The sequence below is a fragment of the Entelurus aequoreus genome, linkage group LG19 (genome assembly GCF_033978785.1).
Source record: "Entelurus aequoreus isolate RoL-2023_Sb linkage group LG19, RoL_Eaeq_v1.1, whole genome shotgun sequence".
NCBI classification, from domain to species: Eukaryota; Metazoa; Chordata; class Actinopteri; order Syngnathiformes; family Syngnathidae; genus Entelurus; species Entelurus aequoreus.
In genome coordinates this window covers 524,274-545,521 of record NC_084749.1, presented here as the reverse complement: position 1 = coordinate 545,521, position 21,248 = coordinate 524,274, and positions in this window count along the sequence as shown.

Here is a 21,248-nt window from a genome sequence, read left to right as displayed (position 1 = left end):
TCCAGACATTATTAGCCATTTTGCATGTGTTTTTTAAGAGTTATGTTTAAATACATTTTTATTGCTTTTTTCGCATTATCTCAGGATTCTAAAATCATTACTTTCATATTGAGTAAAAAACTACTTTTTCTTTTCGCACATCTTACAAACTCACATACATACATTATTACAGGCAATTTTAGACATGACACATGTTTGGTTTTGGAGTTATGTTTATATAACTTTCATATTTAGTATGACTGTTATACTGTCATACTGAATAAAAAAAACTAGCTTGTGTCTTTGCAAACTTTACAAAAGATAATTTTTCTAGTAAAACTAACAAAGATACATGTCTCCAGGCATTATTAGCCATTTTGCATGTGTTTTTTAGGAGTTATGTTTAAATACATTTTTATTGCTTTTTTCGCATTATCTCAGGATTCTACATTACTTTCATATTGAAAAAAAAAACTACTTTTTGTTTTTGCAAACCTTACAAACTCACATAAATACATTATTACAGGCATTTTTAGACATGACACATGTTTGGTTTTGGAGTTATGTTTATATAACTTGCATTTTAGTATGACTGTTATACTGTCTGAGCTTGTGTCAATGCAAACTTTACAAAATACCATTTTGCTAGGAAAACTAACAAAGATACATGTTTCCAGACATTATTAGCCATTTTGCTTGTGTTGTTTAGGAGTAATGTTTAAATACATTTTAAGAACAATACAGTCATATTGAGTTAAAAAAAACTACTTTTTATGTTTGCAAGATTTAAAAAAGCATGTGTTTCAAGTAAAAACTGCCAACGATGCATTATTTCAGGCATTATTAGCCACTTTTCATACGTGGTTTGAGTTATGTTTAAGTAACTGTAATATTGAGTGTGACAGTATACTGTCATAGTGAGTAAAATCTAATTTATGTATTTGCAAACCTTACAAAATCATATAAATCTAGTAAAACTCACTTGGATTCAATATTACAGACAGTTTTAGACATTTCGCATGTTTGGTTTAAGAATTATGTTGGAATCATTTTTATAAATTTTTTCGTATAATCTCAGAATTTTAGAACATTACTGTCATATTGAGTAAAAAAATAATTTTTGTGTTTGCAAGCCTTAAAAAAGCATATGTTTCGAGTAAAACCTACAAGAATGCATTATTTCAGGCATTGTTAGTCATTTTTCATGTGTAGTTTAAGAGTTGTGTTTAAATAACTGTCATATTGAGTGTGGCAGTTATACTGTCATATTGAGTTAAAAAAACTAACCTGTGTCTTTGCAAACCTTACAAAAGAAAATGTTTCTAGTAACACTCACAAAGATACATTTTTTCACGCATTATTAGACATGTTTCATGTGTGGTTAGGAGTTATAAATAAATAATTGTCATATTGAGTGTTACAGTTATAATGTCATTATGTGTAAACCTAATTTTTGTATTTGCAAACCGTACAAAAACAATTGATTCTAGTAAAACTTACATAGATTCAATATTACAGGCATTTTTAGAAATTTTACATGTTTGGTTTAAAATTTGTGTTTGAATACATTTTTATTGCTTTTCTCGCATTATCTCAGGATTCTAAGAACATTACTTTCATATTGAGTAAAAAACTACTTTTTGTTTTTGCAAACCTTACAAACTCACATAAATACATTACTACAGGCATTTTTAGACATGACACATGTTTGGTTTTGGAGTTATGTTTATATATCTTCCATATTTAGTATGACTGTTCTGCTGTCATATTGAATTAAAAAACTAGCTTGTGTCTTTGATATCTTTACAAAAGATCATTTTTTTAAACTAACAACGTTACATGTCTCCCTTGGCATTATTAGCCATTTTGCATGTGTTGTTTAGGAGTTAGGTTTAAATACATTTTTATTGGTTTTTTCCCATTATCTCAGGGTTCTAAGAACATTACAGTCATATTAAGTAAAAAACTACTTTTTGTGATAGCAAAATGTACAACTCAGTAAAACTCCCAAGGATTCATTATTTCAGGCATTATTAGCCATTTTATGTGTAGTTTATGAGTTATGTTTAAATAACTGTCATATTGAGTGTGATTTTGTCATTGTGAGTAAAACTTAATTTTTGTATTTGCAAAACTTACAAAAACAACCGATTCTAGTAAAACTCACATTTAAACAATATTACAGGCATGTTTAGACATATTGCATGTTTGGTTTTGGAGTTATGTTTATATAACCTGCTTTCTGAGCCACCACCTTTGTGGTTTGCGTGTCCTACTGATCCAGGAAAATGTTGTCCGGGGGCTTCTATGCCCCCTGGTAGGGTCCTCCAAGACAAACAGGTCCTAGGTGAGGGATCAGAAAAAGAGCAGCTCAAAGACCTTTATTAAAAGTACAATTGAGGACCTAGATTTTTTCTCGCCCGGACGCAGTTCACCGTGGCTCCCCTGTGGAGCCAGGCCCAGAGGTGGGGCACGATGGCGATTGACGGGCCTCGAAGAGGCAACGTGGATCCCCCCTCCAGGGCCACCACTCATGGGCTTGGGTCATAGAGGGTGCAGTGTGAGCTGGGCGGCAGCCGAAGGCAGGGCACTTGGGGGTCCGATTATCGGCTACATATGCTCGCTCTTGGGACATGGAACATCACCTCGCTGGGAGGGAAGGAGCCTGAGCTGGTGCATGAGGTGGAGACGTTCCCGGCTAGATATAGTTGGAATCACAGCAAGGGCTCTGGAACCTGTTCACTCAAGAGGGGCTGGACTAAGCTGAACTTTCATTACTTGCAACGCCAGAGTGGAAGAGATTCCACACTGGCGTTGCAACTAATGAGAGGCTGGGGTGGCAATTCTTGTTGCCCCCCGGCTCAAAGCCTGCACGTTGGACTTTAACCCAATAGACGAGATAGTAGCTTCCCTCAGCCTTCGGGTTGGGTGACGGGTCCTGACTGTTGTTTGTGTTTACACACCAAACAGCAGCTCAGAGTACTCACTCTTTTTGGATTCCCTTGAGGGAGTACTGGAGAGTGCTCCCTCGGGTGATTCCCTTGTTCTGCTGGTGGACTTCAACGCTCATGTGGGCAACGACAGTGAAACCTGGAGAGTCGTGATTGGGAAAAATGGCCACCCGGATCTGAACCCAAGTGGTGCTTTGTTATTGGACTTTTGTGCTTGTCACGGATTGTCCATAACAAACACAATGTTCAAACATAAGGGTGTCCATATGTGCACTTGGCACAAGGACACCCTCGGCCGCATGATTGACTTTGTAGTTGTGTCATGGGATTTGCGGCCTCATGTTTTGGACACTCTGTGAAGAGAGGGGCAGAGCTTTCTACCAACCACCACCTGGTGGTGAGCTGGCTCCGATGGTAGGGGAGGATGCCGGTCAGACCTGGTAGGCCCAAACGCATTGTAAGGGTCTGCTGGGAACGCCTAGCAGAGTCTCCTGAAGAACTTTGAACATGTCCGGAAGAACTTTGAACATGTCACGAGGGAGGTGCTGGACATTGAGTCTGAGTGGACCATGTTCCGTTCCTCTCTTGTTGAGCCAGCTGATTGAAGCTGTGGCCGCAAGGTGTTTGGTGCCTGTCGTGGCGGTAATCCACCAGCAGTGAGGGATGCTGTCAAGCTGAAGAAAGAGCCATGGGGTCCTTTTGGCTCATGGGACTCCAGAGGCAGTGGGCATACCGACAGGCCAAGCGAGACCTCCTCAATCCCACCAACACGTCTTCCTATGAGGAAACAGTGCCTGGGAAGTCTGTGGTGGGCTCTCCTATTTCTGGGGCTGAGGTTGACAAGGTAGTTAAAAAGCTCCTCGGTGGCAATGAGCTCCGTCCGGAGTTCCTTAAGGCTCTGGATGCTGTGGGGCAGTATTGGTTTACAAGACTCTGCAACATTGCGTCTACATCGGGGGCGGTACCTCTGGATTGGCAGACCGGGGTGGTTGTTCCTCTCTTTAAGAAGGGGAACCGGAGGGTGTGTTCCAACTATCGTAGATCACACTCCTCAGCCTTCCCGGTAAGGTCTATTCATGCGTACTGGAGAGGAGGAACCTCGGATCCAGGACAAACAGTGTGGTTTTTCCTGGTCGTGGAACGGTAGACCAGCTCTAAACTCTCGGCAGGGTCCTTGAGTGTGCATGGGAGTTTGCCCAACCAGTCTACATAAGTTTTGTGGACTTGGAGAAGACATTCGACCTTGGCCCCCGGTAAATCCTGTGGGTAGTGCTCAGAGAGTATGGAGTATCGGCATGTCTGATTGTGGCGGGTGTCTCCCTGTATGATCAGTGTCAGAGCTTGGTCCGCATTGCCGGCAGTATGTCGGACCCCTTTCCAGTGAGGGTTGGACTCCGCCAAGGCTGCCCTTTGTCACCGATTCTGTTCATAACTTTAATGGACAGAATATCTAGGCGCAGTCATGGCTTTGACTGCGCCTGGTTTGGTGGCTGCAGGATTAGGTCTCTACTTTTTGCAGATGATGTGGTCCTGATGGCTTCAACTGGCCAGGATCTTCAGCTTTCATTGGATCGGTTCGCAGTGAAGCGACTGGGATGAGAATCAGCACCTCCAAGTCCGAGTCCATTGTTCTCTCCCGGGAAAGGGTGGAGTGCCATCTCCAGGTTGGGAAAGAGATCTTGCCCCAAGTGAAGGCGTTCAAGTACCTAGGAGTCTTGTTCACGAGTGAGGATAGAGTGGATCTTGAGATCTACAGGCGGATCGGTGCGGCGTCTTCAGTAATGAGGACGCTATATCGATCCGTTGTGGTGAAGAAGGAGCTGAGCCAGAAGGAAAAGCTTTCAATTTACCGGTCGATCAACGTTCCCATCCTCACCTATGGTCATGAGCTTTGGGTTATGACCAAAAGGACAAGGTCACGGGTACAAGCGGCCGAAATGAGTTTCCTCCGCCGGGTGGTGGGTCTCTCCCTTAGAGATAGGGTGAGAAGCTCTGTCATCCGTGAGGAACTCAGTGTAAAGCCGCTGCTCCTCCACATTGAGAGGAGCCAGATGAGGTGGTTCGGGCATCTGCTCAGGATGCCACATTGATACAATATTACAGGCATGTTTAGACATCTTGCATGTTTGGTTTTGGAGTTATGTTTCTATAACCTGCTTTCTGAACCGCCACCTTTGTGGTTTGCGTGTCCCACTGATCCTAGGAGCTATGTTATCCAGGGGCTTCTCTGCCCCCTGGTAGGGTCCCCCAAGAAAAACAGGTCCTAGGTGAGGAATCAGACCAAGAGCAGCTCAAAGACCTTTATGAAAAGTACAAATCGAGGACCTAGATTTTTTTCTTGCCCGGACGCGGGTCACCATGGCTCCCCTGTGGAGCCAGGCCCAGAGGTGGGGCACGATGGCGAGCGACTGGTGCCCATGGGGCCCAGCTCGAAGAGGCAACGTGGGTCCCCCCTGCAATAGGCTCACCACTCATGGGCTGGGTCATAGAGGTCGGGTGCAGTGTGAGCTGGGCGGCAGCCGAAGGCAGGGCACTTGGCAGTCCGATTATCGGCTACATAAGCTCGCTCTTGGGACGTGGAACCTCACCTCGCAGGGATGGAAGGAGCCTGAGCTGGTGCGCGAGGTGGAGAAGTTCCCGGCTAGATAAAGTTGGACTCACTTCGACGCACAGCAAGGGCTCTGGAACCTGTTCTCTCAAGAGGGGTTGGACTCTCTCCCACTCTGGCGTTGCAAGTAATGAGAGGCTGGGTTGTCAATTCTTGTTTCCCCCCGGCTCAAAGCCTGCACATTGGACTTAACCCAGTAGACGAGATGGTAGCTTCCCTCCGCTTTCTGGTTGGGTGACGGGTCCTGACTGTTGGTGTTTACGCACCAAACAGCAGCTCAGAGTACCCACTCTTTTTGGATTCCCTTGAGAGTGCTCCCTCGGGTGATTCCCTTGTTCTGCTGGGGGTCTTCAACGCTCATGTTGGCAACGACAGTGAAACCTGGAGAGTCGTGATTGGGAAAAATGGCCACCCAGATCTGAACCCAAGTGGTGCTTTGTTATTGGACTTTTGTGCTCGTCACGGATTGTCCATAACAAACACAATGTTCAAACATAAGGGTGTCCATATGTGCACTTGGCACCAGGACACCCTCGGCCGCAGTTCCATGATTGACTTTGTAGTTGTGTCATGGGATTTGCGGCCTCATGTTTTGGACACTCGGGTGAAGAGAGGGGCGAGCTTTCTACCGATCACCACCTGGTGAGCTGGCTCCGATGGTGGGGAAGGATGCCGGACAGACCTGGCAGGCCCAAACGCATTGTGAGAGTCTTTTGGGAACGCCTAGCAGAGTCTCCTGTCAGAGAGAGTTTCTTTTTCCACTTCCGGAAGAACTTTGAACATATCACAAAGGAGTTGCTGGACATTGAGTCGGAATGGATCATGTTCCGTGCCTCACTTGTCGAGCCAGCTGATTGGAGCTGTGGCCGCAAGGTGTTTGGTGCCTGTCGTGGCGGTAATCCTAGAACCCGCTGGTGTCCACCAGCAGTGCGGGATGCCGTCAAGCTGAAGAAAGAGCTTATCTGGTCCTTTTGGCTCATGGGACTCCAGAGGCAGCGGGCATACCGACAGGCCAAGCGAAACCTCCTCAATCCCACCAACACGTCTTCCTATGAGGAAGCAGTGTCTGGTGAATTTGTGGTGGGCTCTCCTATTTCTGGGGCTGAGGTTGCCAAGGTAGTTAAAAACCTCCTCGGTGGCAAGGCCCCGGGGGTATGAGCTCCGTCCGGAGTTCCTTAAGGCTCTGGATGCTGTGGGGCAGTATTGGTTTACAAGACTCTGCAACATTGCGTCTACATCGGGGGAGGTACCTCTGGATTGGCAGACCGGGGTGGTTGTTCCCCGGTCTGCCAATCCAGGATGGCAGACCGGATTGGCAGACCCGGTCTGCCAATCCGGTCTGCTATGAGTCCTAACTGCTTTGGTACACCTGCCGATGACAGCCTTCAGTATTTTGTGGCTGTCATCAGCCACAAAATACTACATTACTCTGGCGTTGCAAGTAATGAGAGGCTGGGTTGTCAGAAGGGGAACCGGAGGGTGTGTTCCAACTATCGTAGATCACACTCCTCAGCCTTCCCGGTAAGGTCTATTCATGCGTACTGGAGAGGAGGAACCTCGGATCCAGGACAATCAGTGTGGTTTTTCCTGGTCGTGGAACGGTAGACCAGCTCTAAACTCTCGGCAGGGTCCTTGAGTGTGCATGGGAGTTTGCCCAACCAGTCTACATAAGTTTTGTGGACTTGGAGAAGACATTCGGCCTTGGTCCCCGGTAAATCCTGTGGGTAGTGCTCAGAGAGTATGGAGTATCGGCATGTCTGATTGTGGCGGGTGTCTCCCTGTATGATCAGTGTCAGAGCTTGGTCCGCATTGCCGGCAGTATGTCGGACCCCTTTCCAGTGAGGGTTGGACTCCGCCAAGGCTGCCCTTTGTCACCGATTCTGTTCATAACTTTAATGGACAGAATATCTAGGCGCAGTCATGGCTTTGACTGCGCCTGGTTTGGTGGCTGCAGGATTAGGTCTCTGCCGGAGGGTGTGTTCCAACTTATGGCTTCAACTGGCCAGGATCTTCAGCTTTCATTGGATCGGTTCGCAGTGAAACGACTGGGATGAGAATCAGCACCTCCAAGTCCGAGTCCATTGTTCTCGCCCGGGAAAGGGTGGAGTGCCATCTCCAGGTTGGGAAAGAGATCTTGCCCCAAGTGAAGGCGTTCAAGTACCTAGGAGTCTTGTTCACGAGTGAGTATAGAGTGGATCGTGAGATCTACAGGCGGATCGGTGCGGCGTCTTCAGTAATGAGGACGCTATATCGATCCGTTGTGGTGAAGAAGGAGCTGAGCCAGAAGGAAAAGCTTTCAATTTACCGGTCGATCAACGTTCCCATCCTCACCTATGGTCATGAGCTTTCGGTTATGACCAAAAGGACAAGGTCACGGGTACAAGCGGCCGAAATGAGTTTCATCCGCCGGGTGGTGGGTCTCTCCCTTAGAGATAGGGTGAGAAGCTCTGTCATCCGTGAGGAACTCAGTGTAAAGCCGCTGCTCCTCCACATTGAGAGGAGCCAGATGAGGTGGTTCGGGCATCTGCTCAGGATGCCACATTGATACAATATTACAGGCATGTTTAGACATCTTGCATGTTTGGTTTTGGAGTTATGTTTATATAACCTGCTTTCTGAACCGCCACCTTTGTGGTTTGCGTGTCCCACTGATCCTAGGAGCTATGTTATCCAGGGGCTTCTCTACCCCCTGGTAGGGTCCCCCAAGAAAAACAGGTCCTAGGTGAGGAATCAGACAAAGAGCAGCTCAAAGACCTTTATGAAATGTACAAATCGAGGACCTAGATTTTTTTCTTGCCCGGACGCGGGTCACCATGGCTCCCCTGTGGAGCCAGGCCCAGAGGTGGGGCACGATGGCGAGCGACTGGTGCCCATGGGGCCCAGCTCGAAGAGGCAACGTGGGTCCCCCCTGCAATAGGCTCACCACTCATGGGCTGGGTCATAGAGGTCGGGTGCAGTGTGAGCTGGGCGGAAGCCGGAGGCAGGGCACTTGGCAGTCCGATTATCGGCTACATAAGCTCGCTCTTGGGACGTGGAACCTCACCTCGCAGGGATGGAAGGAGCCTGAGCTGGTGCGCGAGGTGGAGAAGTTCCCGGCTAGATAAAGTTGGACTCACTTCGACGCACAGCAAGGGCTCTGGAACCTGTTCTCTCAAGAGGGGTTGGACTCTCTCCCACTCTGGCGTTGCAAGTAATGAGAGGCTGGGTTGTCAATTCTTGTTTCCCCCCGGCTCAAAGCCTGCACATTGGACTTAACCCAGTAGACGAGATGGTAGCTTCCCTCCGCTTTCTGGTTGGGTGACGGGTCCTGACTGTTGGTGTTTACGCACCAAACAGCAGCTCAGAGTACCCACTCTTTTTGGATTCCCTTGAGAGTGCTCCCTCGGGTGATTCCCTTGTTCTGCTGGGGGTCTTCAACGCTCATGTTGGCAACGACAGTGAAACCTGGAGAGTCGTGATTGGGAAAAATGGCCACCCAGATCTGAACCCAAGTGGTGCTTTGTTATTGGACTTTTGTGCTCGTCACGGATTGTCCATAACAAACACAATGTTCAAACATAAGGGTGTCCATATGTGCACTTGGCACCAGGACACCCTCGGCCGCAGTTCCATGATTGACTTTGTAGTTGTGTCATGGGATTTGCGGCCTCATGTTTTGGACACTCGGGTGAAGAGAGGGGCGAGCTTTCTACCGATCACCACCTGGTGAGCTGGCTCCGATGGTGGGGAAGGATGCCGGACAGACCTGGCAGGCCCAAACGCATTGTGAGAGTCTTTTGGGAACGCCTAGCAGAGTCTCCTGTCAGAGAGAGTTTCTTTTTCCACTTCCGGAAGAACTTTGAACATATCACAAAGGAGGTGCTGGACATTGAGTCGGAATGGATCATGTTCCGTGCCTCACTTGTCGAGCCAGCTGATTGGAGCTGTGGCCGCAAGGTGTTTGGTGCCTGTCGTGGCGGTAATCCTAGAACCCGCTGGTGGCCACCAGCAGTGCGGGATGCCGTCAAGCTGAAGAAAGAGCTTATCTGGTCCTTTTGGCTCATGGGACTCCAGAGGCAGCGGGCATACCGACAGGCCAAGCGAAACCTCCTCAATCCCACCAACACGTCTTCCTATGAGGAAGCAGTGTCTGGTGAATTTGTGGTGGGCTCTCCTATTTCTGGGGCTGAGGTTGCCAAGGTAGTTAAAAACCTCCTCGGTGGCAAGGCCCCGGGGGTAGATGAGCTCCGTCCGGAGTTCCTTAAGGCTCTGGATGCTGTGGGGCATCGCATGGACATCTGGGGCGGTACCTCTGGATTGGCAGACCGGGGTGGTGGTTCTTCTCTTTAAGAAGGGGAACCGGAGGGTGTGTTCCAACTATCGTAGATCACACTCCTCAGCCTTCTCAGTAAGGTCTATTCATGTGTACTGGAGAGGAGGAACCTCGGATCCAGGACGAACAGTGTGGTTTTCGTCCTGGTCGTGGAACGGTAGACCAGCTCTATACTCTCGGCAGGGTCCTTGAGTATGCATGGGAGTTTGCCCAACCAGTCTACATGTGCTTTGTGGACTTGGAGAAGACATTCCACCCCGGGAAGTCCTGTGGGGAGTGCTCAGAGAGTATGGGGTATCGGCATGTCTGATTGTGGCGGGTCGCTCCCTGTATGATCAGTGTCAGAGCTTGGTCCGCATTGCCGGCAGTAAGTCGGACCCCTTTCCAGTGAGGGTCGGACTCCGCCAAGGCTGCCCTTTGTCACCGATTCTGTTCATAACTTTTGTGGACAGAATTTCTAGGCACAGTCATGGCGTTGAGGGGATCCGGTTTGGTGGCTGCAGGATTAGGTCTCTGCTTTTTGCAGATGATGTGGTCCTTATGGCTTCAACTGGCCAGGATCTTCAGCTCTCATTGGATCGGTTCGCAGCCGAGTGTGAAGCGACTGGGATGAGAATCAGCACCTCCAAGTCCGAGGTTCTCGCCCGGGAAAGGGTGGAGTGCCATCTCGAGGTTGGGCAGGAGATCTTGTGGATGAGTTCAAGTACCTGGAGTCTTGTTCATGAGTGAGGGAAGAGTGGATCGTGAGATGCACAGGCTGATCGGTGCGGCGTCTTCAGTAATGAGGACGCTATATCGATTCGTTGTGGTAAGAAGGAGCTGAGGCAGAAGGAAAAGCTCTCAATTTACCGGTCGATTTACGTTCCCATCCTCACCTATGGTCATGAGCTTTGGAGTAAGACCGAAAGGACAAGATCACGGGTACAAGCGGCCAAAATGAGTTTTCTCCGCTGGGTGGCGGGTCTCCCCCTTACTGTAAGAATTTTCACCGTTTGATTACAGTAACCTACTGGCAGCTAATGGTTCCAGTATAAAACTGTTTTTCTACAGCACACATACTGTGATTTATCACTACAGTTTATTACTGTAAAAAGTATCACAGTACTGTGCTGTATCAAATATACGCTTCACAGCATAATACTGTCATCTGTTTAGCGGCATTACACTGTTATTTTAGTGTATCCACTGTAATATCCATTAACTTTTAATTACAGTAAAATAATTGTAAGCACTATAGACTGAGCTTTACGGTATAATGCCACTAGAAGTTAATGAATTGAACTTTTAAATTTTCAAAATCAAAACCCCTGCAATCTGCTGGCATAAAAATGACTGGAGAAATGGCCTTGCAAGTTAATGCTTTTATTAACCAATTATTTTAAAGTGCATCAAATACATTCAATGTACATTTAGTTCATTCTTCTTATTTTCAGTAAAGCATTTTAACATTTATAACATGTCAACTTAATTTCAAACTGGAGACAAAACACTGAACACGAGTCCAGTGTTTAGTTGTCGGCTACATAAAGCCCCACTCAAAGTCTGTGAGATGTTTTATAAGGGTGGCTACGTGAGGATTTACAGTTGCTGCCTTTTTCTGAACCAGCTTCCCAGTCTTCTTGGACACCACCTTTCCCTGGCTAGCCTTTGTTCCCCTCTCGGGGTTAACGCCAATGAATCGCCTAAAAAAGAGAGAAAGCATATTAGATATTCTGTTGTGATTGAAGATTACTTGCAGTCGATGCAGAACTCCCCTCACATTGTTATTTAGGAATATGTACTGCACAAATATTAATATCAATTTTAGGATGTATGTGAGCCATACCATAACCACAGCTGTAGATGAGTGAATGCTCTAAAACCCATTAAGACAAATTCAGAGAGGAAGACAATGCTAAAGCCTCCCCAATCCCTCTCTCTATTTATTTTTTCTCTCCATCTACGGGACCGTGTATTTACGCTGATGTTTCCTGCTTTCACCCATTTAACATATCGTTACCTGCTCATTACCTATCTTCTCTGCATCCTGGGGTCACACTGGTGCTTCTTGCCTTTACCCATTCAACATATCTTTACCTGCACATCACCTACCTTCTCTGCATAGTGTGGTCACGCTGGTGCTTTCTACCTTTACCCATTCAACATATCTTTACCTGCACATTACCTACCTTCTCTGTATCCTGGCGTCTAGCTGGTGTTTCCTGCCTTTACCCATTCAACATATATTTACCTGCACATTACCTACCTTCCCTGCATCCTGGGGTCACACTGGTGCTTCTTTCTTTCACCATACAACATATCTTCACCTGCACATACCTACCTTGTCTGCATTGCGTCGACCACACCTGCGCTTCCTTCTTTCACCCATTCAACATACCTTCACCCGCACATTACCTACCTTCTCTGCATAGTGGGGTCACACTGGTGCTTCCTGCCTTTACCCATTCAACATATCTTCACCCGCACATTACCTACCTTCTCTGCATCCTGGGGTCAAACAGGTGCTTCCTTCTTTGACCCAGTCAACATATCTTTACCTGCACATTACCTACCTTCTCTGTATCCTAGCGTCAAACTGGTGCTTCGGTCCTTAATAAGAAGGTCCACAAAGGAACAGAAGAGTCATTGATTTAAGGCACAGAATTGGGGAAATGACAAGTCAAATTCCTGAACAGAGGTGAGAAATATAAAATAAAATATCCTAACAGTATTTAACAGTATCAAGAGGATTTACCTTTGAACGAATTCCAATGTCCGAGCACCAAGCAAGAAGGGCAGCAAGCCCTGAGATGAAGCTAGGTTGGACGCCTTTGCAGATGACATCACCTTCCATGCTGATCATCCAACGTTTTATTGTGACTTTGTCACCAGCAACTGGTAAAGTCAAGAAATGCAGTTTATGTTCCTAAACAGTATCCAATATGGGTAGCATTTTAAAAGTATTTGGAATGGCCACCTCACTCGCTCTCTCTTTACTCTGTTTACATCTAGTCTCCTAAGGCAGTGGTTCTCAAATGGGGGTATGCGTACTCCTGGGAGTACTTGAAGGTATGCCAAGGGGTACGTGAGATTTTAAAAAAATATTCTAAAAATAGCAACAATTCAAAAACCCTTTATAAATATATTTATTGAATAATACTTCGACAAAATATGAATGTAAGTTCATAAACTGAACATCTAATCAAGTAGGCTATTCCATTCATTACCATAAAGCCAGAGTTTCCCCCATGCCATGATGGTTTGACCCTACCTGGCGGTGCCACACGGCACCAACTGTCAATCAACTATCCATGTAGAAAACAATGGAGGCGTGGTTAGAGCGTAGCAGTAATGCAGCTGAGACATGTGGACATGTTCCATAAATATTGATGTTGAAGATTTATTTTTTTGTGAAGAAATGTTGAGAATGAAGTTCATGAATCCAGATGGATCTCTATTACAATCCCCAAAGAGGGCACTTTAAAGGCCTACTGAAATGATTTGTTTTAATTTAAACGGGAATAGCAGATCCATTCTATGTGTCATACTTGATCATTTCGCAATATTGCCATATTTTTGCTGAAAGGATTTAGTAGAGAAAATCGACGATAAAGTTCGCAACTTTTGCTCGCTGATAAAAAAAAGCCTTAACTGTACCGGAAGTAGCGTGACGTCACAGGAGCTAGGATTCCTCACAATTCCCCGTTGTTTACAATGGAGCGAGAGAGATTCGGACCGAGAAAGTGATGATTACCCCATTAATTTGAGCGAGGATGAAAGATTCGTAGATGAGGAACGTTACAGTGAATGACTTGAGAGGCAGCGATGGACGTATCTTTTTTCGCTCTGACCGTAACATAGGTACAAGCTGGCTCATTGGATTCCACACTCTCCTTTTTCTATTGTAGATCACAGATTTGTATTTTAAACCACCTCGGATACTATATCCTCTTGAAAATGAGAGTCGAGAACGCGAAATGGACATTCAGTGCCTTTTATCTCCACGACAATACATCGGCGAAATGCTTTAGCTACGAGCTAACGTGATAGCATCTTGCTTTAACTGCACATAGAAACAAAAAAAATAAACCCCTGACTGGAAGTATAGATAGAAAATCAACAATACTATTAAACCGTGGACATGTAAATACACGGTTAATGCTTTCCAGGCGGGCGAAGGTTAACAATGCTGTGCTAACGACGCCATTGAAGCTAACTTAGCAACCGGACTGCACAGAGCTATGCTAAAAACATTAGCTCTCCACCTACGCCAGCCAGCCCTCATTTGCTCATCAACACCCGTGCTCACCTGCGTTCCAGCGATCGGCAGAAGGACGAAGGACTTCACCCGATGCGTTTGGCGGCCCGGAGACGTAGGACGTCAAGATGAAGTCGGCGGCTAGCGCGGCTAGCGTGGGTAGCGCTCCAACTAAGTCCTCCTGGTTGTGTTGCTGTAGTCCGCTGCTAATACACTGATCACTCCTACAACTGTCTTCTTTGCAGCCTTCATTGTTCATTAAAAAAATTGCAAAAGATGTCCAGAATACTGTGGAATTATGAAATGAAAACAGAGCTTTTTGTATAGGATTCTACGGGGTACCATAACTTCCGTTACTCGGACTTCGTCACGCGCAAAAGGTTGAGTGGTTGAGAACCACTGCCCTAAGGCAGTGGTTCTCAACTTTTTTTCAGTGCTGTGAACATTTTTTTAATGCAAGTAGACCTCCATGTCTTCATAACAGGAATATCCTGAATTCTCAAGTTGCATATCACAATAGTCATCATCAGTGTTAATAACACAAGAGCTGCTTGGATTTGCTGTTGAGCAAGTCAAACTTCGTTCAGTGTAGCCGTAGTGCTTCCTTGACACGTGCGATGTGAAAGTAGACTTAACTGTAAATCTTTTTTCACATTGACTGAAGGGGCACGTAACTGTCCTACCTTCGGTAATATGACTTTTCAAATGCAGGAGAAGGGCCCGTATATCATCGCACTTCGCGCTACATGAGACAATATTACAAGGTAAACCTTCTGCGCTATACATATCAGTCCTACTCTTGCCATATTTATGACGACGGCTGTGAGTTTTGAAGGCTGAGAAGTTGGAAAAAACTCTTGTGCATTTAGGGAAAGCACACTTAAACGATGCATTAGGCATACAACAATGATTCCGCATGTGTCTAACATACGCAAATACATTGCTGCAAGTCGTAGCACATATGTTGCAAGTTATCATCTTTTATGATGACTATGACAAAAAAGAAGAAAACTTAGCTAGCTAGCATGCGGCGGTACATGCGCGTGGTCAACGATAGTGTCTGTGATGCTGACTGTGATGCTATGTCATTTCGGACTTTATAAATATATATAAAAAGTAATTCAAACAGAAAATGACACATCAAGGTACAAGTGACTCTTACCTTGTTATCAAAAACACACGATGCAGTAGGATGGATTTAGCAGGGGCGGCCAGGTGAAATGAAGCTCGGTTGGACAAATTGTGGGCGGACCCAAGAAACAAGTCTGAAAAATACTGAATTATACTGTAGGTTTTACAGTAACTTAGTGCTGGTCGATATTTTTTGAAAATTGCAACAAAATTTACAGTACTTAACTGCATTTAAGAAGAACAGGATAGGTTGATTGGCAACACTAAATTGGCCCTAGTGGTGAATGTGAGTGTGAATGTTGTCTGTCTATCTGTGTTGGCCCTGCGATGAGGTGGCAACTTGTCCAGGGTGTACCCCGCCTCCCGCCCGATTGTAGCTGAGATAGGCTCCAGCGCCCCCCGCGACCCCGAAGGGAATAAGCGGTAGAAAATGGATAAAACTGTAATTTTATTTTTTATTTTTACAGTAATTTTTTACAGTGAAGGTCATGGGTGTCAAACTCTGGCCCGTGGGCCCTTGAGGCAATATCAAATTAACACTAAAGCTGGACCGTTGATTATACATTGCGGCAGTGCCGCAGTAACACCGCTACTTCTAATACTTGCCATCCCTCCCGGGAGTGACCCCAGCACTCCTCCCAAATAATTTTTTTTTTTCAGCTAGTCAAACGAGTGCTGGCCCAGTTTTGTAGTTGTGTCATCGGATTTGCGGCCTCCTGTTTTGGACACTCGGGTGACGAGAGGGGCAGAGCTTTCTACCGATCACCACCTGGTAGTGAGCTGGCTCCGATGGTGGGGGATGATGCCGGACAGACCTGGCAGGCCCAAATGCATTGTGAGGGTCTGCTGGGAACGCCTAGCAGAGTCTCCTGTCAGAGAGAGTTTCAATTCCCACCTCCGGAAGAACTTTGAACATGTCACGAGGGAGGTGCTGGAACATTTTCCGTGCCCCTCTTGGCGAGGCGGCTGATTGGAGCTGTGGCTTCAAGGTGTTTGGTGCATGTCGTGGCGGTAATCCTAGAACCCGCTGGTGGATACCAGCAGTGAGGGAAGCCATCAAACACTGAAGAAAGAGCCTATCTGCCATGGGGTGGGGAAGTGTGCTGCTGACCTTTACTGTGGCTATTACGGATCGGTGGAGGGAATACTTCGAAGACCTCCTCAATCCCACCAACATGTCTTCCTATGTTTAAGCAGTGCCTGGGGAATCTCTTGTGGTTTCTCCTATTTCTGGGGCTGAAGTTGCTGAGGTAGTTAAAAAGCTCCTCGGTGGCAAGGCCCCGGGGGTGGATGAGATCCTTAAGGCTCTGGATGCTGTGGGGCTGTCTTGGTTGACAAGACTCTGCAACATCGCGTGGACATTGGGGGCGGTACCTCTGGTTTGGGAGACCGGGGTGGTGGTTCCTCTCTTTAAGAAGGGGAACCGGAGCGTGTGTTCCAACTATCGTGGATCACACTCCTCAGCCTTCCCGGTAAGGTCTATTCATGTGTACTGGAGAGGAGGCTACGCTGGATAGTCGAACCTCGGATCCTCCAGTTCCACGACCAGGACGAAAACCACACTGTTCGTCCTGGTCGTGGGACTTTAGACCAGCTCTATATTCTCGGCAGGGTCCTTGAGTGTGCATGGGAGTTTGCCTAACCAGTCTACATGGGCTTTGTGGACTTGGAGAAGGCATTCGACCGTATCCCGGGAAGTCCTGTGGGGAGTGCTCAGAGAGTATGGGGTATCGGACTGTCTGATCAGTGTCAGAGCTTTGTCCACATTGCCGGCAGTAAGTCGGACCCCTTTCCAGTGAGGCTGCCCTTTGTCACCGATTCCGTCCAAAACTTTTATGGACAGAATTTCTAGGTGCAGTCATGGTGTTGAGGGGATCCGGTTTGGTGGCTGCAGGATTAGGTCTCTGCTTTTTGCAGATAATGTGGTCCTGATGGCTTCAACTGGCCAGGATCTTCAGCTCTCATTGGATCGGTTCGCAGCCGAGTGTGAAGCGACTTGGATGAGAATTAGCACCTCCAAGTCCAAGTCCATGGTTCTCGCCCGGGAAAGGGTGGAGTGCCATCTACAGGTTGGGGAGGAGATCTTGCCCAAAGTGGAGGAGTTTAAGTACCTAGGAGTCTTGTTCACGAGTGAGGGAACAGTGGATCTTAAGATCCACAGGCGGATTGGTGCGGCGTCTTCAGTAATGAGGACGCTATATCGACCCGTTGTGGTGAAGAAGGAGCTAAGCCAGAAGGAAAAGCTCTCAATTTCGGTCGATCTACGTTCCCATCGTCACCTATGGTCATGAGCTTTGGGTTATGACCGAAAGGACAAGATCACGGGTACAAGCGGCCGAAATGAGTTTCCTCCGCCGGGTGGCAGGTCTCTCCCTTAGGGATAGGGTGAGAAGCTCTGTCATCCGGGAGGAACTCAGTGTAAAGCTGCTGCTCCTCCACATTGAGAGGAGCCAGATGAGGTGGTTCGGGCATCTGCTCAGGATGCCACCCGAACGCCTCCCTAGGGAGGTGTTTAGGGCAAGTCCGACCGGCAGGAGGCCACGGGGAAGACCCAGGACACATTTGCAAGAAAATGTCTCCCGGCTGGCCTGGGAACGCCTCGGGATACCCAGAGAAGAGCTGGACAAAGTGGCTGGGGAGAGGGAAGTCTGGGCTTCTCTGCTAAGGCTGCTGCCACCGCAACCCGACCTCGGATAAGCGGAAGAAAATGGATGGATGGATGGATTTAGTATGACAGTTATACTGTCATATTGAGTAAAACAACTAACTTGTGTCTTTGCAAACCTTACAAAATATATTTTTTCTAGTAAAACTCACAAAGATACATTTTTCCAGGCATTATTAGCCATTTTGCATGTGTGGTTTAGGAGTTATGTTTAAATAACTGTCAGATTGAGTGTGACAGTATACTGTCATTGTGAGAAAAACCCATAGTTTGTATTTGCAAACCTTACAAAAACAACTGATTCTAGTTAAACTCACATGAATACAATATTACAGGCATTTTTAGACATAATGCATGTTGGCTTTTGGAGTTATGTTTATATAACTTTCATATTTAATCAGACAGTTACACTGTCATATTGAGTAAAAAAAAACTAACTTGTGTCTTTACAACCCTTACACAACATTTTTTTTCTAGTAAAACTCACAAAGATACATTTCTCCAGGCAATATCAGCCTTTTTACATGTGTGGTTTAAGAGTTATGTTTAAATAACTGTCATATTGAAGTGGCAGTAATACTGTCATAAGTAACACCTAATTTTTGTATTTGTAAACCTTACCAAAATACCTGATTCTGGTAAAACTCACATGGATTCAATATTACAGGCATGTTTAAATTTTGGAGTAATGTTTATCTAACTTTCATGTGTAGTCATATTGAGTAAAACAACTACTTGTGTCTTTGCAAACCTTACAAAAGATCATTATTCTAGTAAAACTAACAAAGATACATTTCTCCAGGCATTATTAGCAATTGCTTATGTGTTGTTTAGGAGTTATGTTTAAAAAACTGTCATATTGAGTGTGGCAGTATACTGTCATAGTGAGTAAAACCTATTTTTTGTATTTGCAAACCTTACAAAAAAATCTGATTCTAGTAAAACTCACATAGATACAATATTACAGGCATTTTTAGACATTATGCATATTTGGTTTTGAAATTATGTTTATATAACCTTCATATATAGTATGACAGCTATACTGTAATATTGAATAAAAAAAATAACGTGTGTCTTTGCAAACCTTACAAAATATGATTTTTCTTGTAAAACTCACAAAGATAAAATTTTCACGCATTATTAGGAATTTTGCATGGTTGGTTTAGGAATTATGTTGGAATACATTTTTATTGCGTTTTTCGCATTGTCTCAGGATTTTAAAAACATTACTGTCATATTAAGTAAAAAAAACTACTTTTTGTGTCTGCAAGCCTTAAAAAAGCATATGTTTCGAGTAAAACTCACGAGGATGCATTATATCAAAAATCTTTAGACAGATTGCATGTTTGGTTTTGGACTTATGTTCAAATAACTTTCATATTTAGTATGACAGTTATACAGTAGTATTAAATTAAAAAAACTAACTTGTGTCTTTGCAAACCTTACAAAAGATCATTTTTCTAGTAAAACTAACAAATATACATGTCTCTAGGCTTTATTAGCCATTTTGCATGTGTTGCTTAGGAGTTATGTTTGAATACATTTGTATTGCTTTTTTCGCATTATCTCATGATTCCAGGAACATTACTGTCATATTGAGTGAAAAACTACTTTCTGTTTTTGCTAGCCTTAAAAAAGCATATTTTTAGAGTAAAACTCCCAATGATGAATTATTTCAGGCATTATTAGCTATTTTTTATGTGTGGTTTACTAGTTATGTTTAATAACTGTCATGAGTGTGACTGTATACTGTCATAGTGAGTAAAACCTAATGTTTGTATATGAAAACCTTAAGAAAACAACCGATACTAGTAAAACTCACATGGATTCAATATTACAGGCATTTTTAGACATTTTGCATGTTTGGTTTAGGAATTATGATGGAATACTTTTTTATTGCTTTTTTCGCATTATCTCAGGATTCTAAGAACATAATTGTCATATTGAGTAAAAAACTACTTTTTGTTTTTGCAAACCTTACACAATATATTTTTTCCAGTAAAACTCACAAAGATATATTTCTCCAGGCAATATTAGCCATTTTGCATTTGTGGTTTAGGAGTTATGTTTGAAAAAACTGTCATATTGTTTGTGGCAGTTATACTGTCATTATGAGTAAAACATAATTTTTGTATTTGTAAACCTTACCAAAATACCTGATTCTGGTAAAACTCACATAGATTCAATATTACAGGCATTTTTAGACATAATGCATGTTTGGTTTTGGAGTTATTTTTATATAAATTTCATATTTAGTATGACAGCTATACTGTCATATTGGGTAAAAAAAACTAACTTGTGTCTTTGCAAACCTTACAAAAGATCATTTTTCTAGTAAAACTAACAAATATACATGTCTCTAGGCTTTATTAGCCATTTTGCATGTGTTGCTTAGGAGTTATGTTTGAATACATTTTTATTGCTTTTTTCGCATTATCTCATGATTCCAAGAACATTACTGTCATATTGAGTGAAAAACTACTTTCTGTTTTTGCTAGCCTTAAAAAAGCATATTTTTAGAGTGAAACTCCCAATGATTAATTATTTCAGGCATTGTTAGCTATTTTTTATGTGTGGTTTACTAGTTATGTTTAATAACTGTCATGAGTGTGACTGTATACTGTCATAGTGAGTAAAACCTAATGTTTGTATAAGAAAACCTTAAGAAAACAACTGATACTAGTAAAACTCACATGGATTCAATATTACAGGCATTTTTAGACATTTTGCATGTTTGGTTTAGGAATTATGATGGAATACTTTTTTATTGCTTTTTTCGCATTATCTCAGGATTCTAAGAACATAATTGTCATATTGAGTAAAAAACTACATTTTGTTTTTGCAAACCTTACACAATATATTTTTTCCAGTAAAACTCACAAAACTATATTTCTCCAGGCAATATTAGCCATTTTGCATTTGTGGTTTAGGAGTTATGTTTGAAAAAACTGTCATATTGTTTGTGGCAGTTATACTGTCATTATGAGTAAAACATAATTTTTGTTTTTGTAAACCTTACCAAAATACCTGATTCTGGTAAAACTCACATAGATTCAATATTACAGGCATTTTTAGACATAATGCATGTTTGGTTTTGGAGTTATTTTTATATACATTTCATATTTAGTATGACAGCTATACTGTCATATTGAGTAAAAAAAACTAACTTGTGTCTTTGCAAACCTTACAAAAGATTATTTTTCTAGTAAAACTAACAAAGATACATATCTCCAGGTATTATTAGCCATTTTGCAATCTGTTGTTTAGGAGTCATGTTTGAATAGGTTTTTATTGCTTTTTTTGCATTATCCCAGGATTCTAAGAACATTACAGTCATATGGAGTAAAAAATTACTTTTTGTGTTT